Source organism: Zalophus californianus, chromosome 9 (assembly GCF_009762305.2).
Source record: "Zalophus californianus isolate mZalCal1 chromosome 9, mZalCal1.pri.v2, whole genome shotgun sequence".
NCBI lineage: Eukaryota > Metazoa > Chordata > Mammalia > Carnivora > Otariidae > Zalophus > Zalophus californianus.
The window spans coordinates 47,781,045-47,801,957 of NC_045603.1; the positions used below are offsets into that span (position 1 = coordinate 47,781,045).

Consider the following 20,913-nt stretch of genomic DNA (forward strand, 5'->3'; position numbering starts at 1 on the left):
GACCTAAGAATTAACCTGTCGGTTTCTTTTTTTTTCCTTCTTGTCAGATCTAGCAGTAATTCTATAAGTGTACATAGTGACTCAAAGATCTGCTGTGTCTTCCAAACATAATTAGGTAAATATGGATGGGAGTACGGAGATTAACTTTACTCTTTGCTATATAGCTTAAAATCTGACATACACACACACACACACACACGCCTTATTTAACTGTATTTTAAATTGAAAAAATGACAGGAAAATGTAAAAGTTAAGAGCACCGGCTTTAATGTGATTTCCTAGAATGCCAGTTCTAACTATTAGCTAAGTGACCCTGGTATGCTATTTAACCTCTCTGTGCCTCATTTCCTCATCTGACAATGGGAGTAACAGTATCTACTTAAAGTTTTTAAGACTCAAATAACTTATCCCACGCAAAATATTTAACAAAATGCGTAACACATAGTAAGCAGTATTACTTGCTATTTTAAAATCCCATCTATTTACAGTGCTCAACTTGAAGCACCTACAGTACCTCAAAAGCACAGTATACTACAGGAACCTGAATACCTGGGGGAACCGTCATTGACATGTCTATCTTCTCTAGTCCATTACCAAGTCTGATACATTCTACCTTGGCATCTCTAGAATCAACTGCACTCTCTCCACTTCATCGCCTTATAAGGGCCCTCATTATTTCCCAAAGAGGGAAAAGGGGGGTGAGACACAGGAGGCAAATATGAAGGAAAACATTCATTTGTCATACACTTGAATTTGAATGACCAAATTAGAGACAGTTTTAACTATGAAGACAAAGAGGTAGAAATTTGAGGAAAAAAAACAATATGACAACTATATTTTAGTGGCCTTTATACCGCAGAAAATCTGTTAGTTTAGAACATTAAAATGCAGTGTTTGCACTGTGTTCCCTCACAGTCAAGCATGGTCTACAGAACAAAGTGCTATGTGTACATATAAAAGAATTCTCTGCCTAAAAGGATATGTCAAGCAAGGCTTCACTAAATGGATATTTAAACCAGACCAGTGGATATTTTAAAGAAATAGGGGGAGTTCACTGTGAAATGAGGCATTCTGGGGGAAAAGGATTAGGAGCGCATGGGGATGGGGGGGGAATAAATGGAAGAGGTATGGGACCCTCTTAGCTTAAGAGTTTGACCTGTATTCTACAAGAAACTGAGAGACAAAGAATTTGCAAGTTGGGAAATGATATGAACAGATCTGTGCTTCAGAAAGATCACAGAAACTAAGTACTCTTTTTCCGAATTCTGGGAATTCAGTAAGAGGTTACCACAGCTGAGATGGTGACCTAGGTTAGGGCAATGACAGAAGGAATCAAGAGAACATTGTGACTGACTAGATGGGTAAGGAAAGAAAGATAGGATGCAGCATGATCAAACATAGATAGCGAGGCCATTAAATCAGACTGGGAGCTTAAGAGGAACAGACTTGGTTCAGGAAGTATCTTTTATCTTTTCCAATAGGTCTCAAAGGCGGCAGAGTAAAAACTGACAATAGTATGGACATGGTAGTAGCATCTCTCATTTCTAAAGAGATCACAAAGAAGATGCTCACTGCCTGTATTCAAAAGGCTTCGGACATAAAACAGAACACTGATTTGTTTAGCAAGATTATAAATGTACCATGTGTAATTTGTTCCACTCAATATTCCTGGGTTATTAATTTGAAATATGTAATTTATTTAGATGATTACAAATCTCAATTTTAAGGTTTATAGTTTTAGTCGTTAAGGCTTCATCAAATGAACTTTGATGGAGTCTTTTGCCAATTTATGAGAAACAGAAATATGAACAGAAAAGATTAATAGTGTACAAAACCAAAAACCTTTCTAGGCTTAATGAGTATCTCAGGGCAAAATATTCAGTAATTAACTTGTGTTGTACAATAAACCATAACATATAAAAATCATTTGCCCACAAAGTGCCATACAGTGTCTTTAGACTTGCTCCCTTTTCCTCTTTATGGGAAGCCTTTTGTAAACAGGCCAGTAACTTTTATCTTATTTTCTCATTTCTTTAGGAATAATCAAGTAATTACTGCTATGTGACACCACCGCCAGTATTTACTTCACATTCTTTCCTTAAGATCTAGTCTAAAAGAAAATTTATCTACTAAAAATCAACTAGAACTACTGTAAGCAAAATACAGATTTGCTCCTTCTTTTGTGAAAAGAACACCATTCTTTTTCAACTTCAACCTAAATTTTTCCATGTTCTTGCCTTCTCAAGTCTTTTCATAACCCAAATCTGATCTTTACATTTCTATATAGGAATATAATGTTGGATACAAGGCACAAGTAATTTTTCTACAATGTGGCCCAAGATATAAGCTGGCAAGTCTCACAGGCTGGCAAAAAGAACCATAAAAAACTAAAATAACATCGAAGGATTCTATTCACATTCTTAAAACAAGAAAAATAACAAGGATAACCAAGCAAACCATTCCAGAAGAGCCTATTTTAGCCAAAGAGTAATCAAATTAAGGATGCTATTATTCCACATAGCCCCAAGAGGTACGGTTAAAATAAAAAAAAATTAATCATTACAAAATGGGAGGGAACTTGAAACAAAACAAAATGAGGAGCGGGAAGAGGGAAGGAACGGGTCATTAATGTCCTTTTTGGTATAAAGTATCAATATTTTTAATGGCTCTTTTCCAACAATACCACCAGGCATAGTGTATATCCCAGAATAGTTAAGCCACTATTGCCTAAGTGCTGATAAAACTTAAAAGGATTTTTAGTAACTTGAAGTTATACACCTGCTCTTAAGAGAGTTCTCAGCCATGGATTTCTCTGATTTATATACATAAGCACGTACAAAAGCTAATTCCAGCAAAGGTATGTATGACCAGACATAGTCTATCCTAGGTATTTCTTTAGAAAGATGGTCTCTGCAATGCAAATCTATGAGTAAAGTTTAAACCACTGTAAAGGGAACTAAGAGGAAAATTTCAGGCCACCTCAGACTTCGCTTTATCTAATAAGGTACATTTAAGTAAAGCATTAATCATCTGACAGATTATGCAATTTTAAATTAAAAAGTTGAGTAGCACCATCTTCTGATAAGGTCACCAATGATATGTCATACACAAACATATTCCTAAATAGACTAATTAATCAAATGCACTTTTGTATTTTCATTTGAACATCAGAAAATGTCCAAAATAATAGCAGAGACAATAAATAAGAGCCCAAGTGCCCCCAACACCCCTCTCCCATCAAACCAATCATCCAGTTACTAGGCATTTATTACACTTCTTAAAACTGTGCCAACACAGTGACATGCAAGGAAGATGGCTACATCATAAAGTGGAGTCAGGGTAACCAACAGTCCTGGTTTTAGCACTGTTAAGTCTTGTGTTTCAAATCCTCACTCCTGAGCAAATCAAGATGGTTGCTTATCTTAGGAGGAATACATCTTAAGAGGAATTTGCTTCCTCTTATATTTCATAATCTTAAAAATATGAAACTGTGAAGTCTTAAAAAACATCTTGCAAACATTTTGGGTACTATATAGCTTGTCTTTTGCCACAACAGAATCATACTCTTCTCTGAAATAAAATATGGAAATTAAAAACCAAACTGTGCGGCACTTAGTGTAAGAGCCAAGTTGAATGTTTATGGTAACAGACAATATCTGTATAGTATTTATAATTTACAGTATATCTTGGCATGAGTTTTCTCATTTGGCTACAAGTCTAAGGACATTTCACTTGAAGAAACACTGTCCCTTGCTAAATTAGGAGTACTTTCATCTAATTAGTATTTGAACATGCCTTAAGTTCAAGTCACTATGAAGGTTACAGAGGTGAACAAAACATACTTGCTTTCAGGAAGTTTACAGTTTTGTAGGAAGGATGAGATAAAAAATATGAAAAATGAGAAAAATATTATGAAAATTTGAAGAGATGTCAGGAACAAATTTATGAAGGTGGTGGCAAATGAACAAAAGGCACAGCATTTCAATAGGGAAAAACACACTTGAGAGAAGTAAAAGCAAAGGCACAGTAGGCAGCAAAATGTAGGAATATGGTTAGACTACCATAGAAAGCACAGTCCGAGTGGATCTCAGGGTACAAATAGGAAAATAAAAACAGCAAGGTAGTCTACAGTCAAAATAACATAGATCTCTGAGTACTGGTCAAGAACCTGGTCTCATTTTATAAGTAACAGTACCGGATGTTTTGAGGAGAAAACCAAAGGTACTTTTTAAAATGAATAAAAATAGTTCTAACAGAAGCCTGGACAATATGTCTAGAAATGTTAAGCATTTTATTAAAATATGATTAATAGATGGCTTACTTTTAAAATGCATCAGTTTGGGGGCACCCGGGTGGCTCAGTCAGTTAAGCGACTACTCTTGATTTCAGCTCAGGTCATGATCTCTGGGTCTTGAGACCAAGCCCTGCAGCGGGGCTCTGCACTCACTCAGTGGGAGGCCTGCTTAAGATTCTCTCCCCTCAGGCGCCTGGGTGGCTCAGTCTTTAAGCGTCTGCCTTCAGCTCAGGTCATGATCCCAGGGTCCTGGGATCCAGTCCCACACATCGGGCTCCCTGCTCAGCAGGAAGCCTGCTTCTCCCTCTCCCACTCCCCCCTGCTTGTGTTCTGCTCTTGCTTCTCTCTGTCAAATAAATAAAATCTTAAAAAAAAAAGAAAAAATCTTTATTAAAAAAAAATTCTCTCTCCTCCTCTGCCCTCCCCAAAATAAATGAATCTTAAAAAAAAAAGCACCACCTTGCAACAAAAACCTTTAATGAGATGATAAAAACTAAAATTAAGAGGTCAGAACCATATACTGCATAGAGGAAGAAATTGCAAGTGACTGACAAAAGATAGCTAAGACAATCAGTAATTTTAGCTTTTATAAGACTGCATGAATACTGTGTACCTACCATGGGCAGACAGAGCAGCTATCAGATGCATACATTCAAGGCTATTTTTCACAAAAGAATATTAACTTTGCTATCACGCCACGTGATATCCAAAGCATACTGAGATTACTTTTAATTAATATCACTACCACACAACATGGCACCACTTAGCATATTTGCCCAAGATCTCACTTATATTGACAAATGAGGCAGATTTATGGGACAGGCCATACTTTTCCTCAAAAAACTGCTTTGGATCTGTCCACATGCATAAAAAAATACTCAGTTAAGACTTAAATATCTCAGGGGACTGGATGGCTCAGTGGGTTAAACATCTAACTCTTAATTTTGGCTCAGCTCATGATCTCAGGGTTGTAAGAGGCTCTGCACTGGGCATGGAGCCTGCTTAAGATTTTCTTTTCTCTCTCTCCCTCTTCCTTGCCACCGCCCCCCTCCCCGCCCCCGCTTTCTCCTTAAAAAAAAAAAAAAAAAGACTTAAATATCTCATGGCGAGAGATATGTGTAAAGTTAATTGCTGCATAACCAGCACTTAACACAGTTGGAATATAGAAGGCAATTATTTGTTGAATGAATCAAAACCAGTTTCTTGCCATAGAGGAGGGGCTGGGAAACTCCAGACCTCAGGCCTAATCCCATTTACTGCCTGTTTTTTTTTGTAATTAAAGTTTTGTTGGAACACTGCCATGCAACTGCATATTGTTTATGGTTGCTCTGGTAGAGATGAATGGTTGTGACAGAGACTGTATGGTCCTCAAAGGCTAAAAATGTATTATTTGGCCCTTTACAGAAAAAGTTTGCTGATACCTACCCTAAAGGCTAGAGCCTGGAAGAAACAAGGATAGATCTTGTCTATTTATTCACAGGTGGCAAATGGGTTTTAGTTCAAACACCAATGCAAAATATAAATGGCTACCTGGAGTGCAGTGTTGAGAATGATTCTGAGACCAACTCTGGTCCCACAGGGAAAGAGTATAGTTCTCAATTATCAATGACTACTGTGGTTTAGGGGAAGGAGAAATAGGGTTGTAACTCTAAAAACTTTCGCTGTAGAATAGTTTGATCTTAAATAACTAGCAGTGTTGTCTGATAGTTTTACAAAGATGATTAGCTGCAAAATAATATGCAAAGCCCGCCCCCCCCCCCACCAAAGGAATCACTGAGAATGGTTTGCCTGAATGCTGAAGACCATCTACCAAAAAACAGTGCTTTGGGTTCCAGCACAGTTCATGTTGCTCATTTTTATAATGTTCACTCATTCACTCCATATTCATTCATTATTCACTTAGTCAACAGATTCAGTTGTTTAAAACTATTCCTGAGGATAATTAAAGTGTTACCAGGGGAACCTATGGCATGAAGGTAAGTCCCCAACATGCCCTAAAACTCCATCAAGCTTTATAGATAAAATTGTAAAGAAGGGGGGCGCCTGGGTGGATCAGTCGTTAAGCGTCTGCCTTTGGTTCAGGTCATCATCCCAGGGTCCTGGGATGGAGCCCCGCATTGGGGTCCCTGCTCGGCAGGAAGCCTGCTTCTCCCTCTCCCACTCCCCGTGTTCCCTCTCTTGCTGTCTCGCTGTCAAATAAATAAAACTTAAAAAAAAAAAAAAAACTTGTAAAGAAGGGCATGTTGGGTAAAGTACTTTTAATTTAGAAGCTAAATCTATTAAATTTGCCCACTTTGATTCTGGAAGTAGTTAATAAAGTAACAGTTTCACATTGAAGGATTCATGCTACTGGAGCTCTGCAAAGTTTCCCTTTAGATTTTAGAAAATTCCTTTGTTTGCTGGACCAACCTCAAGCACTTGCGCCCTAGCTGCAAGGGAGGCCGGGAAAGCTAGTACCTGGCATTTTTACTTTCTACAAAGCAAGGTTGTCAACCAAGATTCATTTAAACCTATGTCTTTTCAAACACCGGTAAGTCTCTCTAAAAATAAATGTGAACACACACATTCATACATCTATATAAGACATTTTGAGGCAGATATTATGTTTCTGTTAGATACAGTCTGGCCCTATGGGCCACACCCTAGCAGGACAGGAAGTAAGGAGCCATGCATGGGATATCTGAAGAGGTGACAAAATCACTCCTGGGAATGGTGGGAAGGAAGGTCTCAAAAGTCAGATCAAATTTAAATCTCAAGACACAGAAGCCTAGGAAAGCTAAGTGGTATCACAGCAGTGGTCATCAGTAACATCTCTCATCATAGTAGGGATTGTGTGTGTGTGTGTGTGTGTGTGTGTGCACATTAAGTTTTTAAAAGTACCTCTGGAAGACTGTGATAACACCTCCCTGTTCCTCCTGAAGACCCCAAGACCTATACTCCTAGCAAAGAAAGGTCAGGGTTCACCCCTGACCATCATATTCATCATTTTGCCTTCAGATAACTGTTCCCCAATTTAGTAAAGAAAGGGAAAGTCTCTGTTGTTCCTCAGGTCTGCAGAAATCAGATTCTTCAGTAATTTAAATAACCTGCTCTTAATGTCAACTTCCACAAGTCACAGAAAGCGATACAACCACTTCAAAGGGATGACTGTTACTGGGGGTAAGAAAGCTAACCATGTATTTTTCTGTTGCAAGCTGAAGCCTTATCTTCTCCAAGTTTGCTGATTTGTCATTCCAGAATTTAACACTAACACCAAAGGTGCTCAATAATGTTTTCTGAATAGGCTGCAGAATGAGATAACTACATTAACCAGAAATATCCCTCTTAAGGAAAATACCTGCTTTTATATATTTCAAGCAAATACTCTACGAAGTACAGTTTATGACCTGTTAGGACAAAAGTAAAAGAAATCAGAAGTGAGGCACTGATAGTGCTAGCAGATAAATTAGAATTTATGGGTAAAATTTCCAGAATAAACCACACCTGTTTTCATAAATGGAAGAACACCACAAATATTTCTTTTAATATAAATACTCAGATTTTACAAAACACCACCTTCCAGAAGGATGGGGGGGAACATTTAAAACATAATTTTACAATCTGTTTCAACATAAGGCTGAATTCAGAAACAAACAGAATTAGTGTCTTCCATGACAGAAGGAATAAATGACTGCAAAAAATATTTTATTTCATTTTACTGTTAGCCTCCTAACTAGGATTAAATGACAAAGCTTAATATGATTGCCCCAAATGCATTTGAAACCATAATAAGAATGCCATGACTTAGATTGTGGGTTCATAATTTGCATGACTAAATTAAATTCTAAATGAAATTTCAAGGCCAGGACATTGCTAATGGAAAATTCCCTAGTAAACCTGCCAAAAGTTCAGAGGAGAAAAATTAACCAACTAACAAAAAAACAGTGGAAGCAGAGGTACTTCCCATAATTTTCTCCGGTAATTTTAGTATCTCAATCTAAGCGGCAGTTTATGCTAGCTGCTTAATGCTGACACTGGCTTATACAACTGTCTTATGAAGTTATTTTTGACTAATTTAAGTTCTTCCTTTTACACTTTACCATGTTCAGTTTGTTCAAAGACGCTCAGTGACCAAATAAAATAAAGGCCATTCAGAAAAATAAAATGCATGCTACACTTCGAAGCCCCAAATAATGCTTGTATATTTGGTTTTCTCATACATTACTCCACTTAACTTGCATAATTAGTGGGTCAGTAAGTACTTTAAAAAAAAAAAAAAGTCACTTCAGAACTTGCCTGTCTTGGCAATTCTATAATAGAAGTCAGTATCCAAAAAATAGCATATACATGTTTGCATTCTTGGAAATTAGTTATGTACCAAATGAATGGATTAAAAGCAACGAGAACCAAAGTTTGGGTGTTAATCAGGCTATCGGAATAAGGACAGCATATGGGGAAACCACAAAAAGTGGGCAGGCACTTTCTGTAATCAATTCTGAGTTTCAAAGAAGCATCTTCAGATATTTCCTTCCGTGTCAAAAATAAGTGATTCCATCGAGAATTTTTAGAGATTATGTTAGTCCTATAATATTCCTATCCCGATCTTCTCTTGTACTCTAACTTACAAAGAAATGTATTACGTAATTCTTAGAAACCTTATGAACTGGAAGACAAACCACATGGTATCCTAAAAAATCTATTAAGAAATTGTGGCTAAAATATGAACTCTGAATCATTAAACATTTAAAAAAACCATTTATTATGTTCCAGGCACCAATACACACAGATTAATCTTCACTATTTCCAAACATTTAACCGGACTCCTAGGAATTAGGTGGTTTTCCCTACAGACTCATCAGCCTAAGCAGTGCATTCCATCCTGAATCTGTGTCAAAAAGAATTCCTTGGCAGAGACTGTTTTTAAGCTAATTGCTTCAAGTAACATTTTCAGACCCTGATGTCCTCCCCAAAGACACAAAGTAATAAAGAGTAAAGCCTTTCCAACAATTTCAGGTCCATTTCTCATAGTAGATACAATTTTTTTTACACAGTAAAACTTCACTTAAGCACTAGCATGAGGCTATCTAGTTTTTATTCATCCCATTTAGTGTGACTATCCATGTTTCACTTTAGAAATATTGATTACTTACTAAAATTCAAAACAAATCTTTCCACAAAATTCTGAATTCCAAAGTATCCGAGACCAAGAATTTTAAGGGGACCTATAATCCATTTCATAAACATCTACCATAGAAAAACACTCCTTTGAACATACTTTGCATTTTCTAATTTCTGTAGTTGCCCACCCTGATTCACTATTAGTCTTACATACTCTTGATATCACGTACAGATCCCACCTCATTTATAATTTCTTCTTTGACTACTAGAGCCTAAGACTTTTCACTGTTCCTCTGACTCTATATAAACACTCACCTGTATCACTCATTTGGGTATCAATTATTATTATTTTAAACCGCTATTTAAATTTCATACTAACTTTTCATGTCTTTGCTAAAAACCTTTGTGCGTAATTACTCAATTTAATCCTAACATACAGTAACTGAGAATAATTAGCTCTCAAAAACATGCAGTCAGATGAATGAGTCCTCCAGAGACAGAAGCCTAAATGAGGAATTATAGTTGGAAATAGATATAACACGTTAAAAAATTAGTGTAAGTAGCCTATGATGGGAACTGATAAAGAAATCATTGAACACCTTATGTATTCTTTTCATTAAAATAAAAAATGTTGGGCACTATGTGCCAGTTATCGGTCTAACCATTTGAGATTGTGGTGGCAAAGTGACATTGTATTCCTGCTCTCTTGAAACAAACAGTTTAGAGGGCAAGAGAGAATAAATGGATAAATGTAATTATTAATTGTGATAAGAGCTATGGAGATAATAAAGGGGATGCTCCTTTATATAAGGTGATCAGGAGAAACTTCCCTGTAAATGTACATCTGATAATGATACTTGGGCAGAATTGCAGACAGCTGGGGAAAGTGCTAGAGAGTAGTTGCAAACACCCAATCTCAAAAGATGGTAGAGGGGGGGTGCCTGAGTGGCTAAATTGGTTAAGCGTCTGTCTTCGGCTCAGGTCATGATCCCGGGGTTCTGGGACCAGCCCCACATCAGGCTCTCTGCTCAGCAGGGAGTCTGCTTTTCCCTCTGTGCCTCACCTCACTGGTATTCTCTATCAAATAAATAAACAAAATCTAAAAAAAAAAAGATGGTAAAGGCCTTGTTGGGTCAAGCTCAGAAGAAGTCCAATACGGGTAGAGCTTAGTGAACAATGGAGAGGAGATAAAGTTGTGAAGTAAGCAAGAACTGGATCTGGCTTTTCTTTTAAGCCAATGGGGTGGGTTGGAGGGGAGCTTGGACTGGAGGGTAATATATGATCTGATTCACATTTTTAAAAGATGATTTTTAAAATCTAGGTGGAGGCTAAGGTAAAAGAGGACAAGAATGGAAACGAGTTAGGAAGGTCCTGAAGGAGTCCAAACAAGAGATGACTGGCTTAAACAAGGTTAGTATCACAGAAACACAGGATTTGAGTTCAAAAAGACCTAAACAGCCATTTCATCAAACTGGCTTATGTAAAGATAAGTCCTGAGAGAGAGAGAGAGAGAGAGACATTAACTTGTTCGAGGTTTTACAGCCAGTGCCAGAGAGAGAACTGAAGCCTGGGACAAAGCCTGGGACAACTGAAGCCTGAAGCCAGTTCAAAGTTGTCATCACTAAGTCATGATACTTAATAGGGTGGAATAAAAGGTCTAGCAACTACCGAAAACTAGTACATCATTTCTCAAATTTACCCCTCATGCTCAAAGGAAATCAGCTAAAATTTACTAGGAAAATAAGTGTCCAATTTAAGCACTGAAGGTTCAGAGAAAAGTGTGTAAGAGTCTGTTGGGGAGTAAAAGTAAATGTACTCTAGAGTTACACTGCTTAGTGATGAAAACTTTTACTTTAACCCCATAATCTCGCAACAGATAATACCAATTTATCTTCAACCCAGGACCATTTCTTGGGAGACAAGATTTATCAATCACTAAAGCATCACAAATGCTTTTCCAAGTGTTTATCATTCCTGTTAACCTGAACTCTAAAGTGAGTGCAGTAACAGTAGGTTTGCTCATTAGAAAGAGAACTTCTTAATCACCATCCTTACTCTTTTCTGCTTGACTTCCTGTCCTCCCACCTCTCTACTGCCTATTATCACCATCATCACTTTCATGTAAATAACAGAAAAATGTTATGAATGCTCTTCTGTCCTTAAAAGCTTGCACATCTTGTCTGCTCTTTGTTGGAAGGATGAAGGTGACAGGACTCTTGGAAGAAAAAGCTTAAATGTAAAACATCTAAAATAGAGGAAGTTAACAATTTTTTCAGCTAGCAACTAAAACTGAATAAGCAATAGCCAGTGGCAACCTTGTGACTAATTTGGATGTCCTGAACATAAAATATGATCTCCGTATGTTCCCTAACTCAGAACAGGCAGAACAGCTGACCAGATAATTGTTTAATATAGAGAGAACTCAAGTTTCCTATTAAATTCCCTCTCTCACTGTGGGATTAGCTCATGTAGGCAGGAGTTCCATAATGCTTATTCCTCAAAGCTACCCCAAAGTTAGCATTTTTACACTTATTCCTCTAAACCACTCCACTCCAGGCCTCTGCCTCTTCCGTCAATGCTGTTCTTTCAACCAGTAGAACTCAGACTCACTACTTTCTTCACAGAACACACTCATTTTATTACCTCCAGGGGAGTAACTGGCACTAAATTTCCAAGAAAGTACAGTATAATCTACAATTTAACTATCTTCTCTCATAATCTGAAACTTATTACTTGAACTGAATGGTTAGCCTAAAAATCCTTTAAAATTTGGAACTGTCCTATGACAAAAGGTTTATAAAAATAGTTAACAAGGATTGCTACGGTTGTTCTCGAACAAGCATGAACAAAAAACCGCTTTCTCCCCAAAGATAAGAACATTATAATTTGTTTTAAAAATATCTACTAAAGGTAGACAACACAGCAAATACTCAGGTCAAAGACACATTATTAAACCTGAAATGGGAAAAAGTCCATAGCTTTACTACAGGAAAGCTACTAAATATCCTAAACTCATGAAAGTCAACAATTAAAAACTTTTTTAAGGTTATGTCAAAATTTGGGCACACATGCAATCTATGTGAATGAGTTATCAGATGTACAAGTATTAAAACCAAGAAATAAGCTTAAAAAATAACAATCACCTAATTTATTACAATGATCAAAAGGTGAATGGAATGCTCAAGGAGAAGACTATTAAAAAAGTCAATCCAGGGGGTGTCTGGGTGGCCAAGTCGGTTACGCCTCCGACTCCTGGTTTTGGCTCAGGTTGTGATCTCCAGGTCGTGAAATTGAGCCCTGTATAGGGCTCCATGCTCAGCACAGAGTCCGCCTGAGATTCTCTCTCCTTCTCCCTCTGCCCCTCCCACTCTTGCTTGCACACACTCTCTCTAAAATAAATACATCTTAAAAAAAAGTCAACCTAAAATGACTATGTATTAATAAGAGATTTCAAGATGAAGTGCATGAAAATACTGCTTCACATATATCTCTGGTTCCTATTCTTATCTTCCCCTCCAACAAAAATCAAATCAATCCAAGACATACATTGAGAGCAAAGCATGGAAAAACTAGTATACAAAAAAGTGAATTATAAGCACACAGCTGGGGATATTTTAGTAGCCTTTTCAGATAAATGTGGATATTCTCCTTTGATACTACACCAAAACTTAACAACTGGTTGCAATATACTGGAATGGAAAACCTTACCAATAAACTTTAGGTCTGTTTTAACATTAAAATCCATAGGTCTAGTTAGAAGTTAGGAAGGATTTCTTATGCACGCATGATTTTGTAACATCATGCACTGGTCACTTGGAAAATACTTGTACAAAGAGTTATGCAGATCTTCAAATACTGACACAGTATATATTATTTAAAAAAAAAAACTATGTTCATTAACATCACCAGTATCATCAGAAAAATTTTCTAAATATTGGGAAGCTGTCAAGAGCACAATGGCTGATACAAATTTTCCAAAATTTGGAAACTAGAACTTTATCACTGACCATAAATAGTGTTGATCTTTTCCTAAAAAGAAACAGGCTCATTTTGTTTATTTTCAAGAAAATGTCAGCTTAATACCCAAGTCTGAATAACTCTGAATAGTTTTTCAGGCATTTTTTCGAGTAAAAAAAGTATTCATGAAGAAAGTGGCTGATTGAGCTTGCAACTGCAATAATTACACAAATGCTTTTCCTACAGACAACCATTTTACCCTCAATAGGACAGCAAAATAGTGTTTGAAGCATACTTTCCATTTTGTCATACTATATTGAAATAATATGTATAAGAGCCAAGATTTGATTAAAAAAAATTTTTTTTTTAACTTCAACAAGTGCATTCAGGTGAAAGTTTTTTTGTTTTTTAATGCATGGCAGTGAAGAATACAATGATACAGCGTGGTGCTCTGACTTGATTTGTTCTAAGGTGCCGGAAGTTTTACTCACCACTGCTTTTGTTACCATTGGTACAAATGTCCGCAGTGAAAAAGGCAAAGAACATCTCAGTATTATTGTAAAAATAGTTTTGTATTTGCAGACTCCTGAAAATGTCCAGGCAATCCCCAGGATTCCTTGGAGTGTATTTTGAAAACCCCTGGGCTAGACAATTTGTTAAGCTATTCACAATCACAATTATTCTTTCTTAGTCCTTATTCAAGCCTTAATATAAATAACTTCTATTGGGAGAAGCGATGCTACAGAGAAATAAAGTTTTATAGAACGAAAACTAATACTACGTTAGTATACTCTTTTATAATCATTTATAGATAATACTCCACTTAATCCTCAACAACTCTTAAGTATATGCCACTGTTCCCACTGAAGAACCAAGGAGGTACGAAAGGTTCAGAAAAGGAGGTACGAATTTTGCCTAAAAATTCATTGTATTGGTGGGATTATACAGGACATTAATTTTTTCCTTTATATTTTTCTGTGTTCTAAACACTTTAATAAGGAACTTCAAAAGACATACATTTAAAAACTCAGCCAGTCTTACCAATACAAATTCAATGCAATATCTCAAGTTGCACAATTTCAAGAGAAGAAAACACACGTATTTATATACTTCACCCCTATCCTTATTATCTGTACAGTACAGAATTCAAGATTACCCAGGGATTCCGGAGTTTTGTTATCAAGGAGCGTAACCATAACTTATCAATCTTAGGTAGCAGCTATAACTTTGCTAGCCATTACGTAGTAATAGTAATATTCTCACTGTAACCTTAAAACACAAGATAACAGTTGGATGCAATATGCATACCACTTTGACATCCAGAACCTACTAATTAGTTTATATTTACAGTTTTTATTTTACTGACATCCTCAGTCCCATTAACTGAGAATTTTCAGAAAGTCTAATTTTTTTTAGAATAAAGTGACTTGGAAAAATATATTCCAATGTATAAACTTTAGAAGTATAAATTTTAGAAGACACAGATAATTAGAATTTTATTTTACATAACATTTTCCATTTCCTTTCCAGAAGCTTTTGCCAAAAACTATTAAATGGACAAAACAAATTTTCTTTCATCTTTTTTCTCTTCCACAAGGCAAAGAGGAAAACAGGTAGAGGTAATCCACTATTGGGGCATCAGTTCACTGTATATTTTCAAAGTAAAGTTATTCAATGAAATGCTAAGTTTTGAATATAAAAAAATCCATTTTATTAAAAGTACATATTTACTGAAATAAATTTTCAAAGCAATACTGAAAATTCAGCAAGATCTATAATGTGAAGATGATGTGAAGATGATGATTCCAAGAAGTCAATAATTTAATGCAATCAAAATGATTTGTAACTGATTTAAATAAATGCTCTCTTCCTTTAACATCATTATTGAGTCTACCTGGACAACAGTTAAAAATACTGATTTCCTCACCACTGGAAAAGACTACCTAGCAAATTATCTCATGAGATCAGAATGGTTTAAATTTAAAAGGTCTCACTGGTTATATGTATAAAATATATAAAGTATATAAAGGAACTTAACTACAAAATTATAAAATAGCATAACTACAAGAGTAAGCTTTAGAAACCAACTCAATGTAAAATCCAAAATCAGAACACTAGGTAATTTCTCTCTATGGCTAGAGAGACTGGGACTCTTAATTTCAAAGTGAACATATTTTTTTTTTTAAGATTTTATTTATTTATTTGACAGAGAGAGACACAGCGAGAGAGGGAATACAAGCAAGGGGAGTGGGAGAGGGAGAAGCAGGCTTCCCGCTGAGCAGGGAGCCCGATGTGGGGCTCGATCCCAGGACCCTGGGATTATGACCTGAGCCGAAGGCAGACGCTTAATGACTGAGCCATCCAGGCACCCCTAAAAGTGAACATATTTCTAGTACTCAAGTACCTCAAATACAACAAATTTTAATCATAGTTATATTCCAGAATATTGTTCTGTATAATAAAAACCAGATGGAAATTCTTCAGTTCATGTTGCAGGTATTTTTTCTTTTGATAAGTAATTTAAATATTATTTAAAACATGGTACATTTCCCTAAATGTTCATTTCTTTCTAAGTTTTAAGGCTCTTTGGAAACATAAGTTTAAAAATTCTTGATCCTCTATTAATGCTGAGCAAAAATTCTTTCTAAATCACTACTGAAGTAATAATCAGATGCTGTATACCCCAATTTGACTAACATTAGGAATAAACACACCAGTGATAGGAAGTATGGAATAGTGGTATTTCTTTTTGTTTGTGGAACATTTTAAAAAGTGGTTTTAATTTTTTAAAGGCAACATAACCTTTCTTCTTTAAAAAAGAAATTCTATGACTAGAACCCAGTGTTCAACTAGGCTCAAAGTACAACAGATTATATATATAGCAAGCTAGTCTTTCCTGCAAATGGATAAACTCATTCTATTCTTTGTAGCTACTGCTTCCAATGTATTCATGAGATTTCCAAAGAATTAATAAAGACTTAAGTCCTCAAATGGTAATTAGTACCTTTGGATACTATCGCAAAATACCTAAGAACACTGAAAAATATTAGGCTTTCAGCACAAGTGTTTCAGCACATGGTACAGTACTCCTGTTTATTGAAAAATTTGTCCAATGTTACAATGAATCATTCCATCAGCCAGAATGTCCGTTCTTAACTTTTTCTACAAGAAATTCAACTTGAAGAGGCCAACGGTAAAAAATTCAGCCTAATCTCTAACACTATGGAGTCCTCAAAAATGCTAAGAGGGGAAAAATAATCAAGGCATTTATTTTAATCACAGTCTTATGTGGTCCTACAAAATTTAAGATCAATCTTATCAAAGTTTTTCTATAGACTGAACATGTGACATCACTGCCACAACAACAAAAAAAGCACTTTTGACTATTTAGTTCATAAATACTAAACTATTCCTGGTGTGTCAAATTTAGACAGTACAGATCAATATCCACCCTCTTTATCAATACATACACAGGAACACATTAAGTCTAGGAAAATGACACGTGCGCTTTCAGTGAGAACTTGGTATTCAATAATAAAATCGCTTATTTAAAATTACACATTTGGGAAAAAAAATAACACCTGTGTAAAACAGCCAAATTTTCTCTGTATTCAGATCCAGTTTCACTGATTAATTTCACTCCCTTAACAAATATTCATCAAGTACCTACTAAAGTCAAAATTGAACATGAGCAATTTCTCATCCAAATCTTAGACATGTATAGTTAGTTACTATGTTATCAACCTCTCAATAGGCCTTCTACTAGTCTTGAATTACACTAGAAGATGCACTTAATATGGTATTTATGTATATGATCAAAGTTTTATGATTAACTCTTTATTACATCTCAACAGATGTTCCTTGATGGCCCCTTACCATGGGGGTTTCACTTCCCCTTTATATGGCTAAGAGAAAATATTGGAATTCTATATTGGAATTCTAATAAGGATTGTTTTGAGGATAAAATGAAAATCAATTTATAAAGTTAAAAGGATTCCAAAGCCAATGTAGAAATGTTTCTTTTGAAGGAAGACAACGTTCTCTTCAAATATTCTCAAATGTTCACTACAGTTATTTCTTAAGTCTAAATGCTAAACACTTGTTATCTGCACAGGCAAGGTTCTAGGAACTAAGAATACAATGGGGAATGCAATGGTCCCTACCCTCATTATGCTTACATTTAACAAACTGGTATTATCTATGTGCAATGTACCATGCCAGTGCTTTGGGGCATACAAAGAAGACATCCTGTCCTGGACTTTACAACTTAGTGGAACAGGTAACAAAAATAGTATGAATGATAACCTAACAGTAACAGAATGTTAGAAGTGATAGGCGTCACAGAAAGAAAGAGATGACTTTCATGGAGTGAAGCCTGGGGGTGTTAGGGGGAGAATGCAAAAGTCAGAGTAACTGTTTCATGCCCTCTATCACATTTTTAAATTAAGCCAGTTTATTATCGGGTTCTTCAGTTGTATTCTGATACCTGGCACATTAAAACTAAACTGGCTACAGGTGTTTTATAAATTTACTTTGTGGCTTCCTCAGATAAGGCAACCTCACAATTTATTTAGAATGCCAAAGAAGAAAATCCAAGTGAAAACACTGTGTCATGCAGAGTTTAAAAGCAGGAAGGGCTCAAATAAGACCATCATTCAGGGCTCTGTGTCCTTAAAGTTATTTAACCTCCTTGAGTATCAATTTCCTCTCCTAAACTTGGGAATGTGGTTCTTCCACACTATTTGACTACGGTACTAACATTTTGTATATGATTGTTATCCTGTAAAAATGTAATTCACTATAAAAATATTCTATTTCTTTCTCCTGGTTCTCTTTTACATACTGTCCTCAAAGTCAGCAAGGCCACTAACTAATCTTATCTTTTCCAGGCCTCAGTTTCCTCCTCCGTAACATGAGAGGGTGGAACTGGATGACCTAAATAGTCCCTTCCGGCCCTTAAAAAGTCCCATGACTCCATTATGACTCAAATACTATTCAAGAGTCAGCTTTGAGGAGAGATTGGAGTTTGAAATTAAATGAACGTCTCCCTTTTTTATAGTTTCTTGCTAAGATAAGGTTTTGTTGCGCAAGTCTAAACAGCATTCTAATTACAAAAAAGAGAGTAAAAAATAAATTTGCGAGTTAGAAGGTTTAAGTTGTAAGCACTCGATATACATTAGATGCTACCAGCAAAACAAAAATCCAGTTAGACTGAATTAATCTTAAAATACTAAAATCACAATGTTAATTTAGTGTCAACTTTCTACCCCGTTAAAAATGTAATTTCCCGTTACTGTAATACAGAACTTCTTACGTTCCTTTCAAACAAGAGTTGCAGGGCAAAAATGTTTTGCTAAACTAATGGGGGGGTGGAGCAAAGGGGAAGCAAATCTTGTGCTTAAACTCGCAAGGATGATCTTTTCTCCAAAAGTCATCAGTTCTTTTCAGAAGAAAATTCCAAACAGCCCGGTTAATTGGGGGTAATTTTAAATAAAACTCATGGTGCTGACAGTTTTAGGATTAGACACATCGAGATGGCGAAAAAGAGAAGACGACAAACTTCCTGGATTTTGTCTCCCTCTGTAAGAGAAAAGAGATTTCCTCCTGCTGACGAAGGGAAAGGCCCCTTTAACAGTTTTTCCCTACGCGGTGGTTGCTGCCAGACTAGGTGGGGCTCCCTCCCCTGCCTTCCTCCTGCCACTTCCCGCAACAAATGGAGCAAACCAGTCCCGTTTCAGGCAAACTTTTTCCCTGTCAGGCTGGAGCCTGCAGGGCGCCGGGGAGTGGTTTCCCCCGAACGCTCCTCGTCCTGGCTCGGGGCTGGGGGAAGCGGCGTCTTCTCAAAGGACAACTTTCTGATTTCCGTTCTAACTTCCACCCACACCCTGGAGGGCACCGAGGTGGCCAGCGAGGGGGCTCCGGGGCGGGGGACGAGTGCTCCGGGGAGCCGGCGGGCGGCGAGAGAGGCTGCGGCGGCCGCGGACAGGAGGGAGCGAGCGGGTGTGTGTGTGTGGGGGGGGTCCTCGGGCTCTCACTTCCTCCGCCATATTTCAGACATTTGACCCCTTCCGCAAAGCGCGCTGTTCCCCCGCGGAGGCGGCAGCGGCGGCTCGTCCCCGCCGGCCCGGGAGGCAGCGCGCTTGCCGTCCGGTCGCCGGGCCCTCGCACCACCTGCAGCGCGCCGTGAAGCCGCCGCCGCCGCCGCCGCCGCCGCCAGGGTCCCTGACCGCCGCGCGCGCCCCGCCCGGCCCGCGCCGCACCCCACCCGCTCCCCTCAGCCGGCGCCCGGCCCCCGCCCCGCGCGGCCGCCGCCGCCGCTCCCCTCAGCGGCCACGCACGCACTCTGCGAACCTCTCACGCTGTCACCGGGTCCCCGCAGCCCGCGTCGCCCCGCGCCTCGAGCTCCCTCCGGGTCGCTGCTCCCGGCGCCACGGCGGTACTGCCGCTGCCACCGCCGCCGCTCCGGCTGGTTTACACGCCTGACTCTGGGCGAGGTTTGGCGGTGTCGCCTTGACGTCAGGCGTTCAGCCTCGCTCTCGCTTCCGTCCGCGGGCGGGGCGCGCGAGTGCGCGGCCGGGGAAGGGGCGGGGCCGCGGGGCGGAGCGAGGGGAGTCGAGGGGCGGGGCCTTCCGCGCCGCCGCAGCGCAGGCCGGACACACGCGGCCCCCTTCGCGGCGAGTTCTGGGCGGTGTTTCTCTCCCACCTCTAGTGCCCCTTTAGCTTCGCTCGGGCCACCTGGCTTGGGGCAGATGCGCGTGTCGACTTTCCTGACCTCAGCGGGTTACAGTGAGGCGAAGGGTTTAGAAACCCTCCGAAACTTAAAAGGTGCCTTTAATGCAAACTAATTCAGTCACCAACGCCCCCCAACAGTTGGTGCTTGCGGATTCCTTTGTGCTGGGGAAAGTGGCTGGGGAAGTAACAGACCGTGCAGTTTCCACACACCTAGATCTCGCACGAAGGAAACCAGGCCAGGGACCTTCTGTAGCTGAGGGTAATCATGGGTGGGGGCCAAATTGGGCAAGGTCCTTTTCATTCTTGAAGGGGTTTTTCTCTTGACAAGTATTTCATACACTGGTGTCTTAACCTCGGTGAAATCTTTCCAAATTACCCTTCCAAACTCAGTTAACAAATCCATGATCACAAACAACTTGGTACTCTGTACCTAAATCAACTATTTGTATGGATAAAAATAAATGGCATATTTAAATGCACGACTCGGGCACTTTAAAGTGTTACTCATAGGTAGGTTTATGGTGAGACTACTGGGCAACAGAAAGCACTTTCTGTTCCAAAAATGCCTTGTTCCAAAAAAGGCGGGAACTTAACGAGGGAACTTAAATTATTAGAGAAAAGACTAAAAAGCAACTACCTTCGTACAAAACATCAGCTCTTTTATGAAACAAAGTTTTGATGAAAGAAGAGATTCAAAGAGAGAGCAAAATGCAAGGAAAAGTAGGGATTGGGAAGTAATTGAAAACTAACTTTTGCTTAGTTCAGCTTAACTTTATTCTTGAAATAAATTCTGGTGAACTTTGATGAACTTGGAAGATTAATAAAAAGTATGA

At 38.2% G+C, this 20,913-nt stretch overlaps 1 protein-coding gene across 1 annotated transcript in view; it reads right to left on the reverse strand.

Annotated features, from left to right (window-relative positions):
- The window catches only part of RAP1B (RAP1B, member of RAS oncogene family), a 46,291-nt gene extending 26,430 nt beyond the window's left edge, over positions 1-19,861 (reverse strand). Inside the window, exon 1 of the mRNA XM_027592352.2 lies at positions 19,700-19,861. The gene's annotated coding sequence lies outside the window, so the exon portion shown is untranslated. The remainder of the gene's footprint in view (positions 1-19,699) is intronic.
- Positions 19,862-20,913: the final 1,052 nt, after the last annotated feature.